Here is a 17357-nt window from a genome sequence, read left to right as displayed (position 1 = left end):
ATGGTTGTATTTTTACTGTCTTGCACTGCGTTACCATAAATGAATCACAAACATGAGTGTATCTGGTAAAGGTCATAAGGTAACTGATGTTTCCTTAATCAAACTGTACGTTTTAGTAACCTCATTTGATTTGCTTGCCTTTAGCTTCTCCTGCACACTTTATCGAGTGCTGCATTCCCTTCGGGGTAACAGGTACCATCACTGACAGACATCATTTGGTCTAGATCATTGCTCAGTACCGTTACTCCTTGGCCTGACCTGGATTTCGATGTGCACACCATGTCCCTGTACAAAGGTTTATCAACATTCCCAGGCAAGTGCTTGAGCTTACACACCACTTGGCTTAGTTGTGGCAAGGCACCCTCACGAGGTACTGCAGCTCTCCAGAGCTCAGAGCAATGCTGGTTCAGAGGAACAATATGAGGTGTTTCAACACCACCCTAATTCCTGTTGGACACTCATGAGATTAGCTTAACTGGGGAAAGTAGACTTTTAAATCCCAAGGCACGTGAGGGCCCCTTCAGGAACCGACGGATGGCTTCTCCTTGTCCCCACTGTCCTGCTGGAGCAGAGCATCTGAGGCTGAGCCGTGCGCTGGGACACTGGGCAATAGGATTCCAGAGCTGCACTGGCCACAGTTCTGGGAGCCTGGCACCACAGCCCCTGCTTTCAGTGCTTCCAAGGGGATCCCAGGAAGTGGAGATACGGAGTCCTCACCACCATGTCAGTGACGCTGCAGAGGGCCCCGAGGGCCCCCTCTGAGTGTGTGTCTCAGAGCACAGACTCTCCCTCAGCCTAGAGCTGCCTGATGCAATGGGAGGACATGGATACCACAGGGAAACCAGCCGCTCTACTGAAGCCTGTCCAGGCCGCTTCTGTCTGCGCCATGGCAGCCGACCGTGCTGCTCTTGGGAGGGGAGGATGAGGCAAAACAGATGTCGACGTCCTCACACCGACCTTCTCACACCCATCCCAACCGGCAGCAGCTCTCCTCGTGGGGCTGATGGTACGTCTCTAAAACGGCAGAGACAATTGATTAATGACATACTGACAGGTATCAGTCAATTGGATCAACTCTGACAACTGTGGAAGCACTAAAATAAAGTGCAACTGTCCAAAACAGTAAGTAAATAAATCACAGCATATGTATTAAAAAGAGACTCTGCCATGGGAAAATAGAGCTAAAGCTCATGTTTACCATAGGCTATGACTATGACTACAGAAGCACTCTGTTAAACAAAAACAACAACAACCAAAAAGAGACATTAAAAGCTATTACAAAACACACAGCACTTTGAAATCAGAACTATCCTACTAATTTTTGCCAAAACAGCTGACTTCAACTGACAGCCTAAATATCATCACGTGCCTAGATACATGTAGATCACCCTAAACCCAAAATGAGTCATGATACTCAGTGGGTTGTTAGAGTAACTTAAAAGCCTGGAAAATATTTAGTAATAAAAAATTCCTTTTTTTGAAAAAAATATCAGTAACTTCAGATTTTCAAGGAAAATGACAAGAAAATCCAAAAATATGAACCTATTTTGTGGGGTCATCTGTTTTTTCATCCTGCATAGCACTCCAAAGGTCTCACCTGTTGCTTCCTGTTTCAAGGGTAATAACATAGAGATGAATTAAAGTTTTTGGCAGATCTGGTAATGGAGTAGAAAAAAACCTGAAATACCTTCACAGCTCCTTCCCCGTCTTCCTCAGAGTACATTCAAAAATGTCGTACTGGAAAAGTATGATCCTCAATTGAACTGTAAGCATTTCTGAGTTACTAAGACCATCGTCATTTTATTTGTATTAAACTACAGATGAGGTTTAAGAAACATTAACAGGAAGCTACATCTACAGGCAATAAATAGGGAAATCCATGAACGAACTCTGCAGCACTGTTCAAGTCAACTCTTAATATATCTGTGATTTGCTTGGACTGTCCGTAATTGCTGTAATTAAAAGGCTGGCAGTCATCAGAGGAAAACCAGGAGATACAATCCATTCATTGACACTAGCATGGATCCTTAAAAAAACCCATCTTGCTCAGTGCTAAACTCTGGATTGTCATTGCTGCAGAGCTGAACCACAGATCTTTCTTCCCCACTGGCTCCATTTACAGTAACGTGTACTCAGCAGAGATTGCTGGGTTTTAGAAACGGGGTCTAAAATCAGCAACAACCCCCTCCCCTGCTCTTCCCCATCCCTGTCAAACCACGGGGCTGTGCCCGGAGGATGGGCTGCCACTGCTCTGGGGCGGGACAGGGGGATGCAGCATCCCTCATGGCTTTCATCTCGTTCCCTTTGGTTTAGGGCCCGTTGCTTTTCCTATGGAATAACTGAACCTGTTCCTGTGTGAACAAACCCCAGCTCCATCGTCTGTGTGCCCACAGCCCTGCTCTGCTCTGCCTTGCTGCCCAGGGACCTGCAGCACTGCCAGGCTGCTGGAGGACAACACACCACAGAAGCCCCACGGCAGTAGGTGCAGGTTTTGCTGTCTGTGCACTCATCATTCACCAGCACTATCTGTGCCTGTTGGTATTTGCGCACTCTCCCATTTCTTGCAGCCCCGGTTCTCCTTGGTTCTTGCTACAAATTAATATTCTCACAACAACCCCCCTCTAATCAGTCTTTGCTAAAAGCATTAATTAAGACTTTAACATTTTTGATCCCATCAATTTTCTGCTCTCTTCTTATTAAATAGATGTACTAGGGGAGTTTGAATAATAACTGCCCGAAGTTTGGGGATAATGAATAAATGAACTTTGCCAGCCTCTGGCTAAGCATGAAATTTACTGTGCAGTAACAAATGGAACAGAGGCAGCTCATGCATTAACCAACCCAGTTTTGACACCAGATTTGGGAGCACGTTATTTACTCACTAATTCTGAGTGAGACGAGGCTCCTGCATAGTTTATGCAGGCAATGAAAACTGCCATGGCCAGACAGTTTCTCGTGTGCTCCGTCACAGCAAGAAGCCGCTCGCCTGCCTCCCCTTTGGCGGGGCCCTGGCCTCGTGCCACGCACAGTGATGCTTTCAGGACCGCACGCGTCCTCTTCCAGAGAGCACATCAGCAACTAGGTAAGTTTGCTGTTTACTTGCTGAGTTGTGGTACTTTGAAGGTCACCAGTGCTGTACAACTACTTTTGTTCCATATATTTTCACATGTGCACAGCTTCAGCACCAGCTCCGTTACACTGCTGTAAATCTATTTGTTTTTGTAGAAGCAGGCAGTGAATTTATAGCAGTGTAACTGTGAGCAAACGTGGCTGATGGCGCACGCTGGAAATATTACAAGGGAAAGTGCAAAGTTCTATTGATTTTTGCTCAGGAACAATGTGTGTTTCCTTATGACTATATTATAGATGACTCAGCTCTGGCCCCAACTGCCATCACTCTCACTTCCCAGCCCAGGGCTGTGGCTTTGCTAGTGTGCTGTCCCCATGCAGGACCAGAGCTGTGTCCCCAGGGCCCCCCCCCATAGCACTCTCTGCCCAGCTCCACGCAGCACTGCAGGAGACTCGCTGCCTTCCCCCGGCTCCGCAGGCTGAGCACTTACTCCTAATTGATTCTGACAGCAGACACCACAAGGAATGCAGAGATTTATGAAAGAGCAAGATCTGCCACTAGCCTCTGTCCATTAAGGGTACAGCAAAACCTCACTTTTCCCTCTGTAAATACAATCAGCAGCAGAGGGGCAGTTGCCCTTTTCAGAAGAGTGAGCACTCTCAAGGGACAGATGTTTTCGCAGAAGTCCTTAACGCACTCACAAGCACTAAGGTTCCAAATTCTTTACTTTTTTCCATCAAAATGTTTCTCATTCCTTTAAGTGCTTTTTAAAAAGCAGTTATGGTACCAAGAGCTGCAGCCTCCTCTTTAGCCAGTCATTTCCCCTTCACTACACAAATATGGGGCCAACCACTGGCTGTGTGTTCTGCAGAAAATGCTGGCCCAGATGTGGAAACAAAGACCCAAAACCTGGAAAACTCATTCTGCGTATTTCTGAAGGCTGAAATGTAGTAAAGTGAAGGTACAGCCAAGTTATGGCTGCTGCCTTGTTGAAGTTATCCTGTGTCTGCTGGGAATGAGTGTGCCTGTGTGCAGGTCTTTCCTGGATAGAAAAGATGCCTCTTGTTAGAAGAGGGCTTTTTTAAAATCAAATCCTCAGGTTGTTGTTTAGTAGTTGTGAGGGTTTATAGTGAATTAGAATGTAAGAATTGTTATTCCTACTGCGGTACACTTAATTCTGATCTCAAAAAAAGATACAGAGTTATTTTTAGTTGCAGATTTAGTATTTTTTCACCTTTAATGTGATGAAAGTCTCAAAGACCTTGATAATTCTGTTATTGCCACTGCACACACAAGTCCCAGTTGCTGCCACATCCCTGTGCAGGTAACAGGCTACAATGCCAAAGGAAGAACAAGAGGAGGATACTTCCTTCCCTGGTTTCTGTACGCAATTCAAGACATTGTGTACTCTTTAAGTGATGAAACCCAAGTATCAGAGCAAAGGAGATCTGTTTACTAAGAGACCATGCTGGGGAGGGCTGCAGTTAAACCACACACGCTCCACTGCTTCAGGCGTCAGCCTTTTCTCTGGATAAATTCAGGCAGATTTTCTTCTTCCTCTTGCAGAAAAATTTGTTTGGGTTCCTTTCGTTAGGAGAAAGGCAACTCACTGAGAAGCATTCACTGCCCTTGAGGAAAAGCAGCAGCTGATGAGGCACAGTTCAGACCCAGGTGGGTTTCACTCTCATGACCAGCCATTACACAAAGGGTGAGAGCTCTGGTGACATTCCACACTCCACACGAAGCACTGCTCGAGTAACTGTGTTTGAGCCCCTTCCCAGACGTGAATGCTGGAGTTGATTCAGGCACGGTCCAACATGGAAAATCTTGTTTCTCCACCTGTCTTTCCTTTTCAGGTTACAGAAGACTCACCCTCCCAAGCACACATGGAAGCCAAGGACCATGTTCTTCAGTGTCTCACCTCTGAGGCACTTCTAGGTTTGCAACCACCACCTCCCCAAGTTTTCTGAAGAGCAGTTCCTCTTTTTGTGGGATGATAATGGATTATTCCCCAACCCAGGGTATGTTACAGCTGCCATTAAGGGGATGAACATCCTTACAGAGCTTTTAACACCTTTATTGAGTCCACCTCAGCACAAGAGGACTTTTATTACTACACTGTAGTAGCAGGTGTAAAACACAGGTACCTTCTGGTTGACACCCAGTGTGATGTGAGAGGCACAAATCCCTCATTGTTCGTGGCAGTCCTACAAAAGCAAATTCTGACTGAGGAATGGAAAATCCTTTCCTGCCCTCCTCCTAAAAGAGAACTTGGGTATGAGGTGATGCAGGGGCATGTCCTGCTTCTGCTCCACTGCTTCTGCCAACTCCACTGCGGATACCCCTTTACCATTTCCACAGTAAGGTCCTTTCTAAAATGCTACACAAATGAAAGGATAAGAATCACAGGCAGCAGAGGATATTTCAAAGTACTTCACTAAATTCAGCTGAAGAAAGTCATGTTTCTTTACCAAGTTATCCTATTATCTCACTTAAACACCAAGCATTCTGGAACAGCAAAATAACTCATGTATTTACTGTAAAAAAAGCCTTTTGCCCCATTAGAGGGCAGCACATTTGGTAACACACATGACACAACTATGTAATTTTGAAAATCAGAATATATTATAACCACACACTGGATCCAGCCCTAGGGAATAGAACACTCCAGGTCGATTAATTTCTCTTTTATTTTTTTGAAGGCTTGATTCACCTTTTATCGGGAGGCCTGATGAAAACCACAACAACTTAACCGTGAGTGCTCTGCACTGTGGTCCTGTCCATCTGACCACATCTGGTACTAACAGCCCAGAGACAACTGGTGTAGGCACAGGGTAACGCAGCCACGGCTGGTGACAAGCTGTCAGCACCTTCTGCAGGGTTTGGCAGAGTGTGGAGGGGTGTAATAAAGAACTGATTTCACTTTAGGTTTGTTTGTGGTGCACCTTTCCTCACTTGTCTGTGCTGCGCCAAGGCAGGGACGGGACACAGCCCTGATGCCCTCAGGGAACTCCAGGCACAAGGAAGGGCACATGCATCTGCAAAGACTTTATTTCAAAATCTTTTTATTCAACTGTTATTCAGCAATATACAATACAGTTTGTAAACAAATGTCTTACCTTGTTTCCAATCATCTTCATTTAAAAATAAATATTATTGACAGTGAATATTAATTATGGTAAGATGTACCTTTTTAATTAAAATGTCTCCAAAAGAAATAACTTAATTAAAAAAGAAAAAGGAAATCCAAAAAAACCTAAACACAACAATCTACTAAAAATATTTCCTTTTTTAGGAAAGGCTTTGACCCAACATCTTTACATATTGTCTTAAGATAACTGCTCAACAGTTCGTGCAAAACGAAGAGTCAGAGGGAAGGTTTAGAAAAGAAAAAACATTACATTAAAATAGAGAAATCAGAAGTGCCATGCATAGAGCAGGGCTTTACACCAGAGAGTCTGGAAACTAGATGCATTATTCTAAGTGGTTTATTTTCTGTGACATCCCCAAAAATATGTTTATCCCCTACAGAGAACTGATCATGCTGCTTTCAGTCTCTTTCTGTCCATCTTTAAAACCATAGGTATTGTTTTGCCAGGGGGTTGTTCGGGTTTAAATAGGTTCTTGGCTGCAGAGAGTGGAGGAAGCAGTCGATCAGTGGTTTACTAACAAATGCACAAGCTGATGCAGTAGTAAGAGGGCCATATAGAGGAGTGGATCTATAGCGTGAATAGGTCCTGTACCTAGAACAGAAAGAGACAAGGGAGAGATGGAGATTTTATTCGTTATCTTGTCTACTATAGAAGATTAAACACAGAAGAGAAATATAAAAAGATTTATATCACTTCAGAGCCAGGGGTCAGAAGCATAATTTTAATAGTAAAAGAGCATTCTCAAGCTATCCAACTCAAATAGCTTTCTCTTCCCCTTCGCAAATCTCACTCCACTTAGGCTACCTCATTATGCATTACTAATGGTACGTCTAAACTTGGCTTCAGCCAAGTTACTAGCAATTGAGATTTCTATAAATACACCTTAATCTGGTATATAGTTTCTTGAGAAATGACAGGTATCAACCACCCACTACTTAAAAGAGAAATGACAAATGCTGCAGCTGTACTCCTTGATTAACAGGACATGAGCCCATTTCATTTGGAATGGGAACAGCAAGACCTTGACATCTTCTTTACCTTTCATAGAAAAGAGCAGAATTGTACATTAAAAACGTGCACAGGAGCTACAGGACAAGAGTGCAGCGGGACACAGCAGGGAGTCACTGTTCACATCCATGGAGGGTGAGACGGCTCCAGCTCCCTTGACGTGAGGGTCTGGGGCACAGAGTAGCCTCCATGGCAATGCTGCAGCTAACCAGGCTGTCCTGGCCTCACAGACACACCGAGACACTTGTTCACCAAGAGAGAGGCATTTACTGTGTGTCACCACCACCGGGCCCCTCGCCCCTGCACGCAGGAGGAGCCGGTGCCCACAGTACTGACAGCCAGCAGCAACGTGACTCCGGTGCAAAGCGTGAAAGATTCTTGTGCTCGGTATCTCTGAGAAAGGAATCGGGCCATGTCTGGTGAGGAAACTCTCTTCGGGCACCCTCGTGTGAATACTTCAGTCCTGGTCTCTGGAGCTGTGAGTCTCCCTCAGCCGTGGCATGACTGAAGGACACACCTCGAGCAACTCCCAAGTAACCCACCGCTCCTGGGCTGGCTGATCCGGCTCCCCCAGCATCCATACATGCCTCACTAACAAAGCTGGGGTATTATTATACAACATAAAAAATACTTGATATTAATGTGGTGGGCAACTAAGGAACTCCCAAAACGTCCCCATAGTGCTATCTCACATGCCTGGACTGCGTGGAGATTATTTAGTTATTAAGGTTTTAATTAAATCCTTGCATGCACGAACACGTGGCTAAGGGCTGCCTATGTAGCCACGGCAAGGCATTAAGATGGATACAGGATTTTTCTTTCTAAAGCTGAAAATCATTAACAAACACAATTAACCCAGGTAACTGAAGGAGTAACTCGTTGAAGTCTTGCCATAAGGACACCAGAAGTGTGTGCAGGGAGGTTCGCCACAGCTGCTGAAGCTCAGGGTCCGTCCAGCACATGGAGGACACCATCACCAGCCCCAGGAGCTCCTGAGGCAGCAGCGCAGGAGCTTACAAGCTCCATTCTTTCTCCCTGCCCCAGGACCCAGCTCTGCGGAGCCGGATGGAAGGAGGGTCTGTCCCTGCATCCCCTCCCTGTGCCGGGAGGGTGGGTGAGGGTAGCAGGAGCCCTGCCTGTGCTGATGCCAACCCTGCGTCTCTGTGCCAGCCTGGGAGCAAACAGGGCTGTGACAGCCATTCCCCAGCTTCAGCGACCTCCCTCCTCTCTTAGAAACAGAGTCAGTTCACAAACACATCATCTTAACACAGGTATAACCTCGACAACGTATTCACCTACACTGGTGAGAGAACAGCTTCCTCACTTGGCAGGCGGAAGGCGAACCCCCTTCTGTGTCTGTGTGACGGGCTGCTTGCTCACAAACAGCAGCACTGGCACAACGACCCGCACTTCCCATCAGCGCATCCCCATTCCCAAGCTGTCAGATGGCTCCTCTCACTCCCTGGATGTGGCACTGCCCAGGGTGGGCCCAGGGGCTGCCACCATCTGCTGTGTCCGGGGAATGGCACAAACTGTGCCCGTTCCACACCCGCCCAGCACCGCAGCGACGATTAGACCCTGCGTGTTTATTATGCTCGAACCTGAGGGCAGCGAGAGCCCCTTTTCCCCTGAACTTGTTCTCTCAGTGAACAGGACTCGAGCTGGGGAGATGCTGCTACTGGAAAAGAAAACTGCCCTTTTGTACGGGGGAGTTCTTTGGAAACGCTGAGGAACCCAACCTGCAGAAACGGGCTCCTGTGGTTCAAGTGCTCTTACACCCATCACACTGACAGGCTGCAGCGGACACCGGGTCGGGGTTGTTTCTGTTCTGAATGGCAAACAGCGTTAGCCACAGCCCCCTGCAGGAGCTGCGTGCCTGATTACCAACACCATCCCCGCGCCAGTTTTACCTTCAGGTACCAGTTTTAGCTTAAATCTCAGCACAGAACTGGGAATTAATGCAACAGTCCAAAGTTTTCATCTTTTCTAGAAACTGCCATTGTTTTTAAGCTACATTCTCCATCTTTTTAACGTGACAGTGAAACATGAGTTCAGACTCCGTTAACAATCTCAGCAATTAAAACATTTTTATAAAATTACTTGAAAGTAATTATTTCTATCCAGCGACTCTGGATCAGGAGCACACAGTTCCTTACAAATTACAGATTCTTAGAAGAAAACATTTCATTTATACTTTGAGTATTCATTTGTTTTGTTATTGCAAGCTTATTTATCACTACAGAGATATACAGTTTTGCTTTTAGATTATTGATATGCACGTGGCTAGAAGGGAAGCTCTGCCACTAAGCAGAACAGTAACAGATTGTTCTGTTCCTGGATGGTGAACTGCTCTCTGGCATCACTCATCCTTCTTTTCGATTTACAACATAATGTTTTGCTGTAGTTTTCTATTTAGTAATTTGTTTTGTGCAAGCATTCATCAAAGTCTGACTTGAAACAGTTCATCTAATTGAAAACAAACATTGATTAACCAAGAGACTTGTGACACATAGAGAAAATGGGAAGATTCTTTTACAAGCTATATCTAACCAATGTCCAAACCCCCAGTTCCCAGCTGTTACCTATTTTTCTTCCTAGAAAGAATCTGAGAAGTCCCTTGATGTCTCTTTCTGAGGTGGTGGTAAAATGTAGTGATCCGTACATACAAAAAGCTGAAAGACATCAGTAGCCTGTTTTCCTTGGAAGATGGGATAACACCCAACGCCTGCTGCTGGAGCAGGGACCCGCCTGGCACCATCATGGCTGTTTCTCTGTGCGGGCTTTAGGCAGCGACCCGGGAGGCTCAGCCTTGTCCTCACAGAGCAATGTTCAAGTAAAACCCATTTTGAACCTGGAATTTCACCAAGAGGTGAAGGATCCAATTAGCCAATTAAACTCACGGGTTGAGCCTCTCAGTCCAGAAACTTCCAGCTGTGCTTGAGACATACTCTTGGATAAAGTGCTTTGGCTGCCCTGTATCTATGGCAAAACCAGGGGTTTATATGGGCTGTTGGTCAAGGCTCATTACAGGCAATAATGTCCCAGACAAAACAAATTCTCTCTCAGTGCCACACACTGGAGCACTTCCCCTAAACTGAAGGGAATTTACAAACCTCAGATCTAAGAGCTTCTTAGAAGTTTTTAATTAAAAAGACACCATCATTAAAGTTACTCTACACTTACTGAAGAGATAATAAGCTCCACCACATTAGCATTACTCCTCAATCTGAGACATCATCTCATAAGCTGCATAAATCCTTCTTCCACTCAGAAATACAGCACAATCCAATACTGCAGTTTTGCTGCTGGGTTTTTTAAGGGCTGTAACTGCTCCTCACCCAGTGCTGGTTCTTGAGGAGCCTGCCCTAACCTCAGCACCCTCCCAGCCAAACCTGGGAGCACTGCGGGTACAGAACGTGCTCCTGTTGAAAGGAAAACATGGTACTATGGAAATCTATGCAAAACTATCCAACTGTGCTGCCCCCGTTGCTCCTGGGCCCCCCCCTTGCTGGCTGTGGACCACCATGCCCAGGCCCAACCAGACACAGCTCTGGAGCTGCCCTCTGGTGCTGCTCCTGTTTGGCCATGGTGACTTCACAGAAGTTCATAAGCGGCTGCATGGGATCTGCTCACCACTGAGCACCTACGAGGCACGATGCAGAATTAGTTTTCTACCCATTAGTTTTCTAGACATTTTTATTTACAATTCACTGGATTTTGGAACAGCTTTCCATAACCCATGTCAAAAATACGTCTCATAGAAGCCAGCACACGTATTTATTTCTGTGCAACCACACAGGTATAAGCCAGTGATCCTGCCTGCCTCCTTCACCCATGCCAGCAAGGGTTTTAAAGTGCTCAACCTCCACTTTGAGACAGAAAACTACAGCATGGCCAAGCGCCCTGGAGCACTGTGCAGCCCCTGTCTGAGCATATTCCATGAACAACGGGTCACGTACCTCATGAAGCCATAGACAGATCAGAAAACAAGAACTTGGCTGGTGAGGGGTGGGAGGTGCAGTCACAGAGGGGAATGATGCAGACAGGAAAGGCTGTTCTGACAGGAAGGCAAGGAAAGAGAAAGGTTCCTTTCCTGCTGTGGCACTTTGCGGGGAGTCGATGTGTGTGAGTGCCCAGGACAGGACAGACAGAAGTGGAGGGGACTCGGGGGTGCTTCTGAGGGCACACACAGTTTCTGAGGTAGGTTCCGGGTCCTCATTTCAACTGAGACTCATCAAGGCCAAGTTCTTCTGGTTAGAAAGGACAATCCCTTGCAAACACACACACAGTGCATGGATCAGTCCAGTCCTCAACTATCCTCCATGGGGGCTGTTCCTTCTCCTCCTGGGTCATAAGGACATTACTAGACATAAGCTACAGGATTAGATGGACAATTGATCTGATCCAGTTCCACAGTTGCTGCAGGTCTGTGTGGCAAGACATTTGTGTATCAAACACAGCTGCTGCCATACAGAAAGAGGGACAGCTAAACTGGTGGGTTTGATGAATGTTTGGAAGTGTGTATTAGGGGTAAAGAGGAAGAAATAATTCTACCTTTATAAAAAATATTTCTACTTTTTAGGTTACGAGAGAAATAGGTAGGTTTTTTTGTCAACAGGCTGGTAAAAACTCATCTCACCCAAGACACAAGAAGCAGGGACATACACTATGGAACAGTTGGTTCATTTCCCCTCTATATCAGCACTTCCCTCTGTGAAAGCCAGAGATGTGCAGAGCCAGAGGCAGCCTCGCTTCACCTTCTCCAAGTGCTACACTGGGCTGTGAAAATGGCTCCGCTGAGGTGGTGGTGCCCAGGAGTGTATCCTGGATACTTATAAAGAGTCATTCATCCCAGATGGATTATACAGCTGAAACCCCAGCAACAGCTTAAATACTTCATACTGCTCTGCATTTCACCTTCTGTAATTGGCACAAGCTGCAAATATTTGCAACCTGGAAATAAAGACCAAGGCACCACAGTTCTCACTTCAGTGTCTTCTAGAGTGGTTTTGACTTGGTCAGGATTAGGAGGAAGCTGCCAATGCAGCTGTAATTATCACTCCAACTAGAATTACTGAAGTTAAGCAGATCTGAGCAAAGATTATTAAGGATTTTTCTTTGATAAATAACCCTATCCCGCCCACACTTCAAGAACGGAGCTGAGAGCACGGGCAGGACACATGGGGAACAAGGGAAATGGCTGCAGGGAGAGCCTGTGCTTGGACAAAAACAAAGCAGAGGCTGTGGTTTGCATTGGGTTTTTTGCTATTAAAAAAACTGACTCATTGGGAGTGACCCAAAAATCCACAGACCCTCCACACCTTCCCAGTGGTGGGTATTTGGTAGATGTCAGCTAAGTAAAGGCTGTGCCAGCCTCCTCCGCATAAGCCAGCGGGGGGTTATTTGTTAAAACCACATTCCTCCGTGTCCCCTCATGTGCAGGATTCCAGCCCCGCGGTGCGAGCGGGATTCGGGTTTGAACACCGACCTCATCATTCATGGGGTAGTGAAGCTGCTCTCACTACCCTGCGTGTAACGTGTAACATCTTCACCCGTCAGCTCCAGCGCATGCGGGGCTGCACCACGTCCCGGCCGGAGCTGCGGATCCAGGTAGCACGAGGCACGTCCAGGGGTCCCACGCGGGCACCCCCAGCTCCGGCCCCAGCGCGAGCACGGCCGCTCCCACCACCAGCAGCAGCCACCGGAGCCCTTGGCTGTTTGTTCGCCACTGTCGTGCCAGACGCGTTCCCCAACAACCCGCTTTTCCCAGTACAGCCCCCGGAACTGCCCATTATTGACAGTGGGGCTGCTCTGCGCTACCTCATTTAGAAACAACCCGGCAAACAGCAGCGGCAAACCTGCCAGAATTCCTACTGCTTTAGCGAAGCTCAATCAGAGCCCAAACCAACCCCCCTTCACTGCCAGCACAGTCCTGCCAGGCTCCGTCATGTCAAGAATTCCCTGTTATGAAAAGAAGAAACGCCTTCCTGGCAGGACTGCTGCAAGAGCCATTTCCCAGCACATCCCGCCTTATGTCTGCTCTTCTACCACAGACCACCACTGCTGATACGCTTCTAAACCCAGCCCCAGTTCGGCTGGACGGTTCTCTCTGCTGTGACTGCTGAGCACACCACTCCAAGTATTAGGGACCTTTATAGTCCACATACAGCTCAAGTATTACATCTATAAAGCTGCACAGTATGGCAGGGGTGGGGAATGAGTAACAGTTACCCACCTCTTGTGAACTACACAGACCGAGTCAGTGGTTATTAACAATCCATTTTACGAAGTATCTCTTGAAACCATACATAAAGGGCTGGCATTGTGTGTATATTCCTGCCCCAAATGCCGTTTGTTCATGCAACGAGACACGTGGGTACACTCAGCCTTTCCTCACACAAATGCCTAATTTCCACTCACAAATGAACCCAAATCGTACAGAAATCTAGACCAACATCAGGTACAGCTTCCAGATTCATTAGGAAGACCTGGAATAGCCCTTTCATTGTGTTCAGTTGTATTTCTTCAAACCATTTTTCCATCTATAACTTGAAGGTATTAAAGAAGTTCAAATAATATTCAGATTTCTTCAACAACACTGCACAGGCTCTTGCATAGGTCAGCACAGTTTTGTCAGTCCTCTGGGAACAAGCAAGAACACTGGAAGAGGCTACTCAAATCAATTGCATTTCCACAGCATAAACCCACCCTGCCACTGCTTGTTTCTGCTCTAGGCAATAAGGTGACATGGTGCTGCTGCCATTCGTGCTTCTGTCCAGTTCTGGAATTAATCCATACTGCACACACAGAAAAGAAGATATTTGACCTCGCTTGTCCCGAAAGCAGTCTAATTTGCCTAGATATTAAAGAGCTAGTGATGTGTGTTTAATGAGAATTCTTTTTGCATGTTTATTATCCAGTGACATTTAGGAGGTCAGCCTGATAATTCAGTTATGGCCTCTGTCTTGCTACTTCTAAAGTAAAGGAAAATGGGATGTGAGCCAGGTTGCATTTAACTACAAATAACAGCAGCTGATGAGCTCATACACGGTCTCAACAAAAGCACAGAGGGGCGAAGCACACCCAGACACTCTGAGTGGAAAGGCAGGGAGGCTGAACAGCAACACAGGGACTTCCCTTTCCTGCTACTTTGTGCACTGTTCATCTATCAAAGACTAATGAGCCTCACAGGCTGCTCCTCCTGCGAGCCTGCAGAGTCATTCCCGTTCTGACAGAGCCAGGAGAACCCTCACCCAAAGACAATCCAAACTCAACCACGGCCCTTCCAAACACAGCCCCTCCGACAGCCACAGCTCACACCCCCAAACTCACACAGTGTGTCTGTTTGCTTTCCTGTCTCCAAGCTGCAAAATAACACCTTTTGCTTCCCAGTGCTCCATGGCGGTAACTCTCTCCATGTGGTCTCCCACCTCAAGGCAGGCTGCCACAGCTTGACTTTGGGCATGTACTGCTCTTAGGAACATCTCGCACCCACAGAGACTGCAGAACTGGGACTTGGCACTTTGTTACCTCGGGACCAGCAGCCCACAAGCAGACATGCTTCTGCCTCAGACATGAAAGGCTTGGTGGGGGGAGAAGGGAACACTTACGTGAAGTGAAGACTTACGTTCTTCCTTGCTGTGAGCACTTCATCTCTGCATAACACACAAGTCTGTGTCCTTCCTAGAGCACCCTAAGCGTAATGAAGCACGGTTTCTTGTTTCACACTCCCATCCTTGTTTATCTTATTTAAAGCTTTCACTTCAGAGCTTTGAGGCTAGAGATCAAACAAATAAAAGGGAATTTGGAAGCTGCAATGTCTGATCTACATTCTGCTCAGAAGTTAAAAATTGCCCCCAAGCCAATACACAGTGCTTGTTGTGGAGACCGTTTGGTAGGATCTAACACAGGCAATTTGCTTCTCCAAAGCTCAGCACAAAGATCCTTGTTTATTACTTCACCTATCAGATGACAAAGTTAAGTCTCATGACTAAGGCACTGGACTTGAATTTAAGATAGCTGAAACTAAATGTTGGGATTTAATTTCATAGCTGCCACACACTCGACAAAGCTGGTCGTTGCTCTTCCTGCCATTTGTCCACCTCATCCATCCCAGGCTTCCTGGGACAGAGACACTGTGTGTCTTGCTCAGTGATGCTCCTACACCCCTACTTACCCAGTATAAACCAGGACCACTTCAAAACACAGTAACAGTACAGGCACTCTTTCATTTGCTAACCCCAATTTTCTTCTAAAGCAGAAGATTCTATTTGTGTGCAAGTACTTAAACTGAAAGTTAGGAAAACATTATTTTCCTTTAGAACCACATGGACAAAGGCTCTATCTCTGACAGCATTAAACCCAATGATTTTACCAGCAGATCTTTGCCTCCCTGCAGCCTAAGTGACATGTTCTCAGTTTCCATGTCAGTGTATCTCACCAGCAGACAGCAGTGATCAATGTGGCTCTCCTGAGAACACAGCACTGAGGTTTAAACACTACAGATAAAATTCTGTATAATTAGCTAGTATTTCTGGCACAGTGGGCTATTTTTCCATTACACTGGATCCATTCACTTATATACTATAATGTTGATCACAAATTTCTACCAACCACAATTTTACATGACATATCCAAAACTACGGATTTCCTATTTCACCTGGTTTGTCTGATGTAACTCTCTGCTTTTAGAGAATCTCAGTACCAGACACAGTTATTTGAGTAAGTTCATGTCTCAGTTCAACCAGGAGATGTAAAGAATCACATTTTTCCACGGCGCATGGCTGGGACCCCAACAGAAGTCAACAAGAGCCTTGTGGGCACATCTGGAAGCACCACTTGATCTACAATCACATTTACTGGACTACAAACACATACAGGCCCTATCCTACTGCACTGGACATATTGGGAAGATTTCTACTGCAAGGAAAGTAAGATTAGAACCCAGTTCATGCAGGACATTGTGGCTGTGCCATGCCATCAGCTTTTAGGCAGAGCTCTCCAGTGTATAAATGAGGGTGTCAATCATTGACAGCAAATCCATTGTTTGAGCACATTTTTACTTTTATACAGAGGAAACATCCCCCTGTACAATGAAAAGACTTACAGATGCTAAAGACTTTTGAGAGTAAATGTACTGGATGATTCAATTACTACATAGAGATTTGGTGCAAGTACTTATCTGTATGTGTGTTGCAGGGCTCAAAAATAGGGTAATGAAGCACATGTGTTATGCTACTATGCATATCCATAACTTATCCAGCAACACAGGTTTAGGTCCTGCAGTCTGCTACACACATGTGAATAAAGGTTTAGTTTGATTTGATGGCCCTGCTGTGTGGAAAACCAGCTACGACACTGCCTGGAAGGGCTGGACTGCAAACTCCAAAGGGCTTCTAGTTTCCAGAGGTAAAAAAAGAGTTAAACCCAAGTATTTCCTATAAAGAAGCTGCATTCTCTACAGAGAAAAAATAATTACTGTATCTAAAATAGCTCTGAAGAACACCACTTTAACATACAAATGGGAAACTCTGGAGCTCAAAGATGTAATTTTCTTTTGAGACATTCAGAAGGAAGTTTACTGCTTTCTACTGCTTATCAAACCCGAGTGACAGCACTGCAGACCCGAGTCTTCCACTTCCTCAGAAAATGGGGTGATGTCCCTGCAAGTTCGCATGCCACCACCTTCCACGTTAGTATTTACCTGGTGTATACCTCAGTAAGCCAGTGCTGTGCACAAAGCAGGAGTCCTCGCTACGCTGACTTCAGCCTTCTGGCACAGGAGCTGTCCCAGTGAGGCGCCATTCACTGACACCAGTGTGCACAGGAGGGCTGGCACAGCAGGAAACTCCCGTTTAGCCTGTTTTGTAGCCCTCTTAGCATCAGTCTCCATCTGGAGATCCCCACAAAATATTTATCTCCATTCCACTACCTTTTTCACTGATTTAAGTCATTCCATTAACTCCACTGCTGGCCACAGTGCTCATGATTTATTATCAGAATTTAATCCAGCCTAGAAATGATGTGGCAGTGCCATATCCCAAAACCACAGACATGGAAAAATTCAGGACAGACCGCAGTTTAGATGAGCTGGGCAGGAGGTCTTGCCCTAACAGCCATATGTGACA

At 46.1% G+C, this 17357-nt stretch overlaps 1 long non-coding RNA gene across 1 annotated transcript in view; it reads right to left on the bottom strand.

Annotated features, from left to right (window-relative positions):
• Nucleotides 1–6107: 6107 nt before the first annotated feature.
• The window catches only part of LOC104410186, a 13443-nt gene continuing 2193 nt past the window's right edge, over nt 6108–17357 (bottom strand). Inside the window, exon 2 of the long non-coding RNA XR_719944.1 lies at nt 6108–6813. This is a non-coding gene — a long non-coding RNA (uncharacterized LOC104410186). The remainder of the gene's footprint in view (nt 6814–17357) is intronic.

Source organism: Nestor notabilis, unplaced genomic scaffold (assembly GCF_000696875.1).
Source record: "Nestor notabilis isolate BGI_N333 unplaced genomic scaffold, ASM69687v1 scaffold948, whole genome shotgun sequence".
Classification (NCBI taxonomy): domain Eukaryota; kingdom Metazoa; phylum Chordata; class Aves; order Psittaciformes; family Psittacidae; genus Nestor; species Nestor notabilis.
The sequence above is the reverse complement of the archived record's forward strand: the minus strand, read 5'-3'. Positions and strand labels throughout refer to the sequence as shown.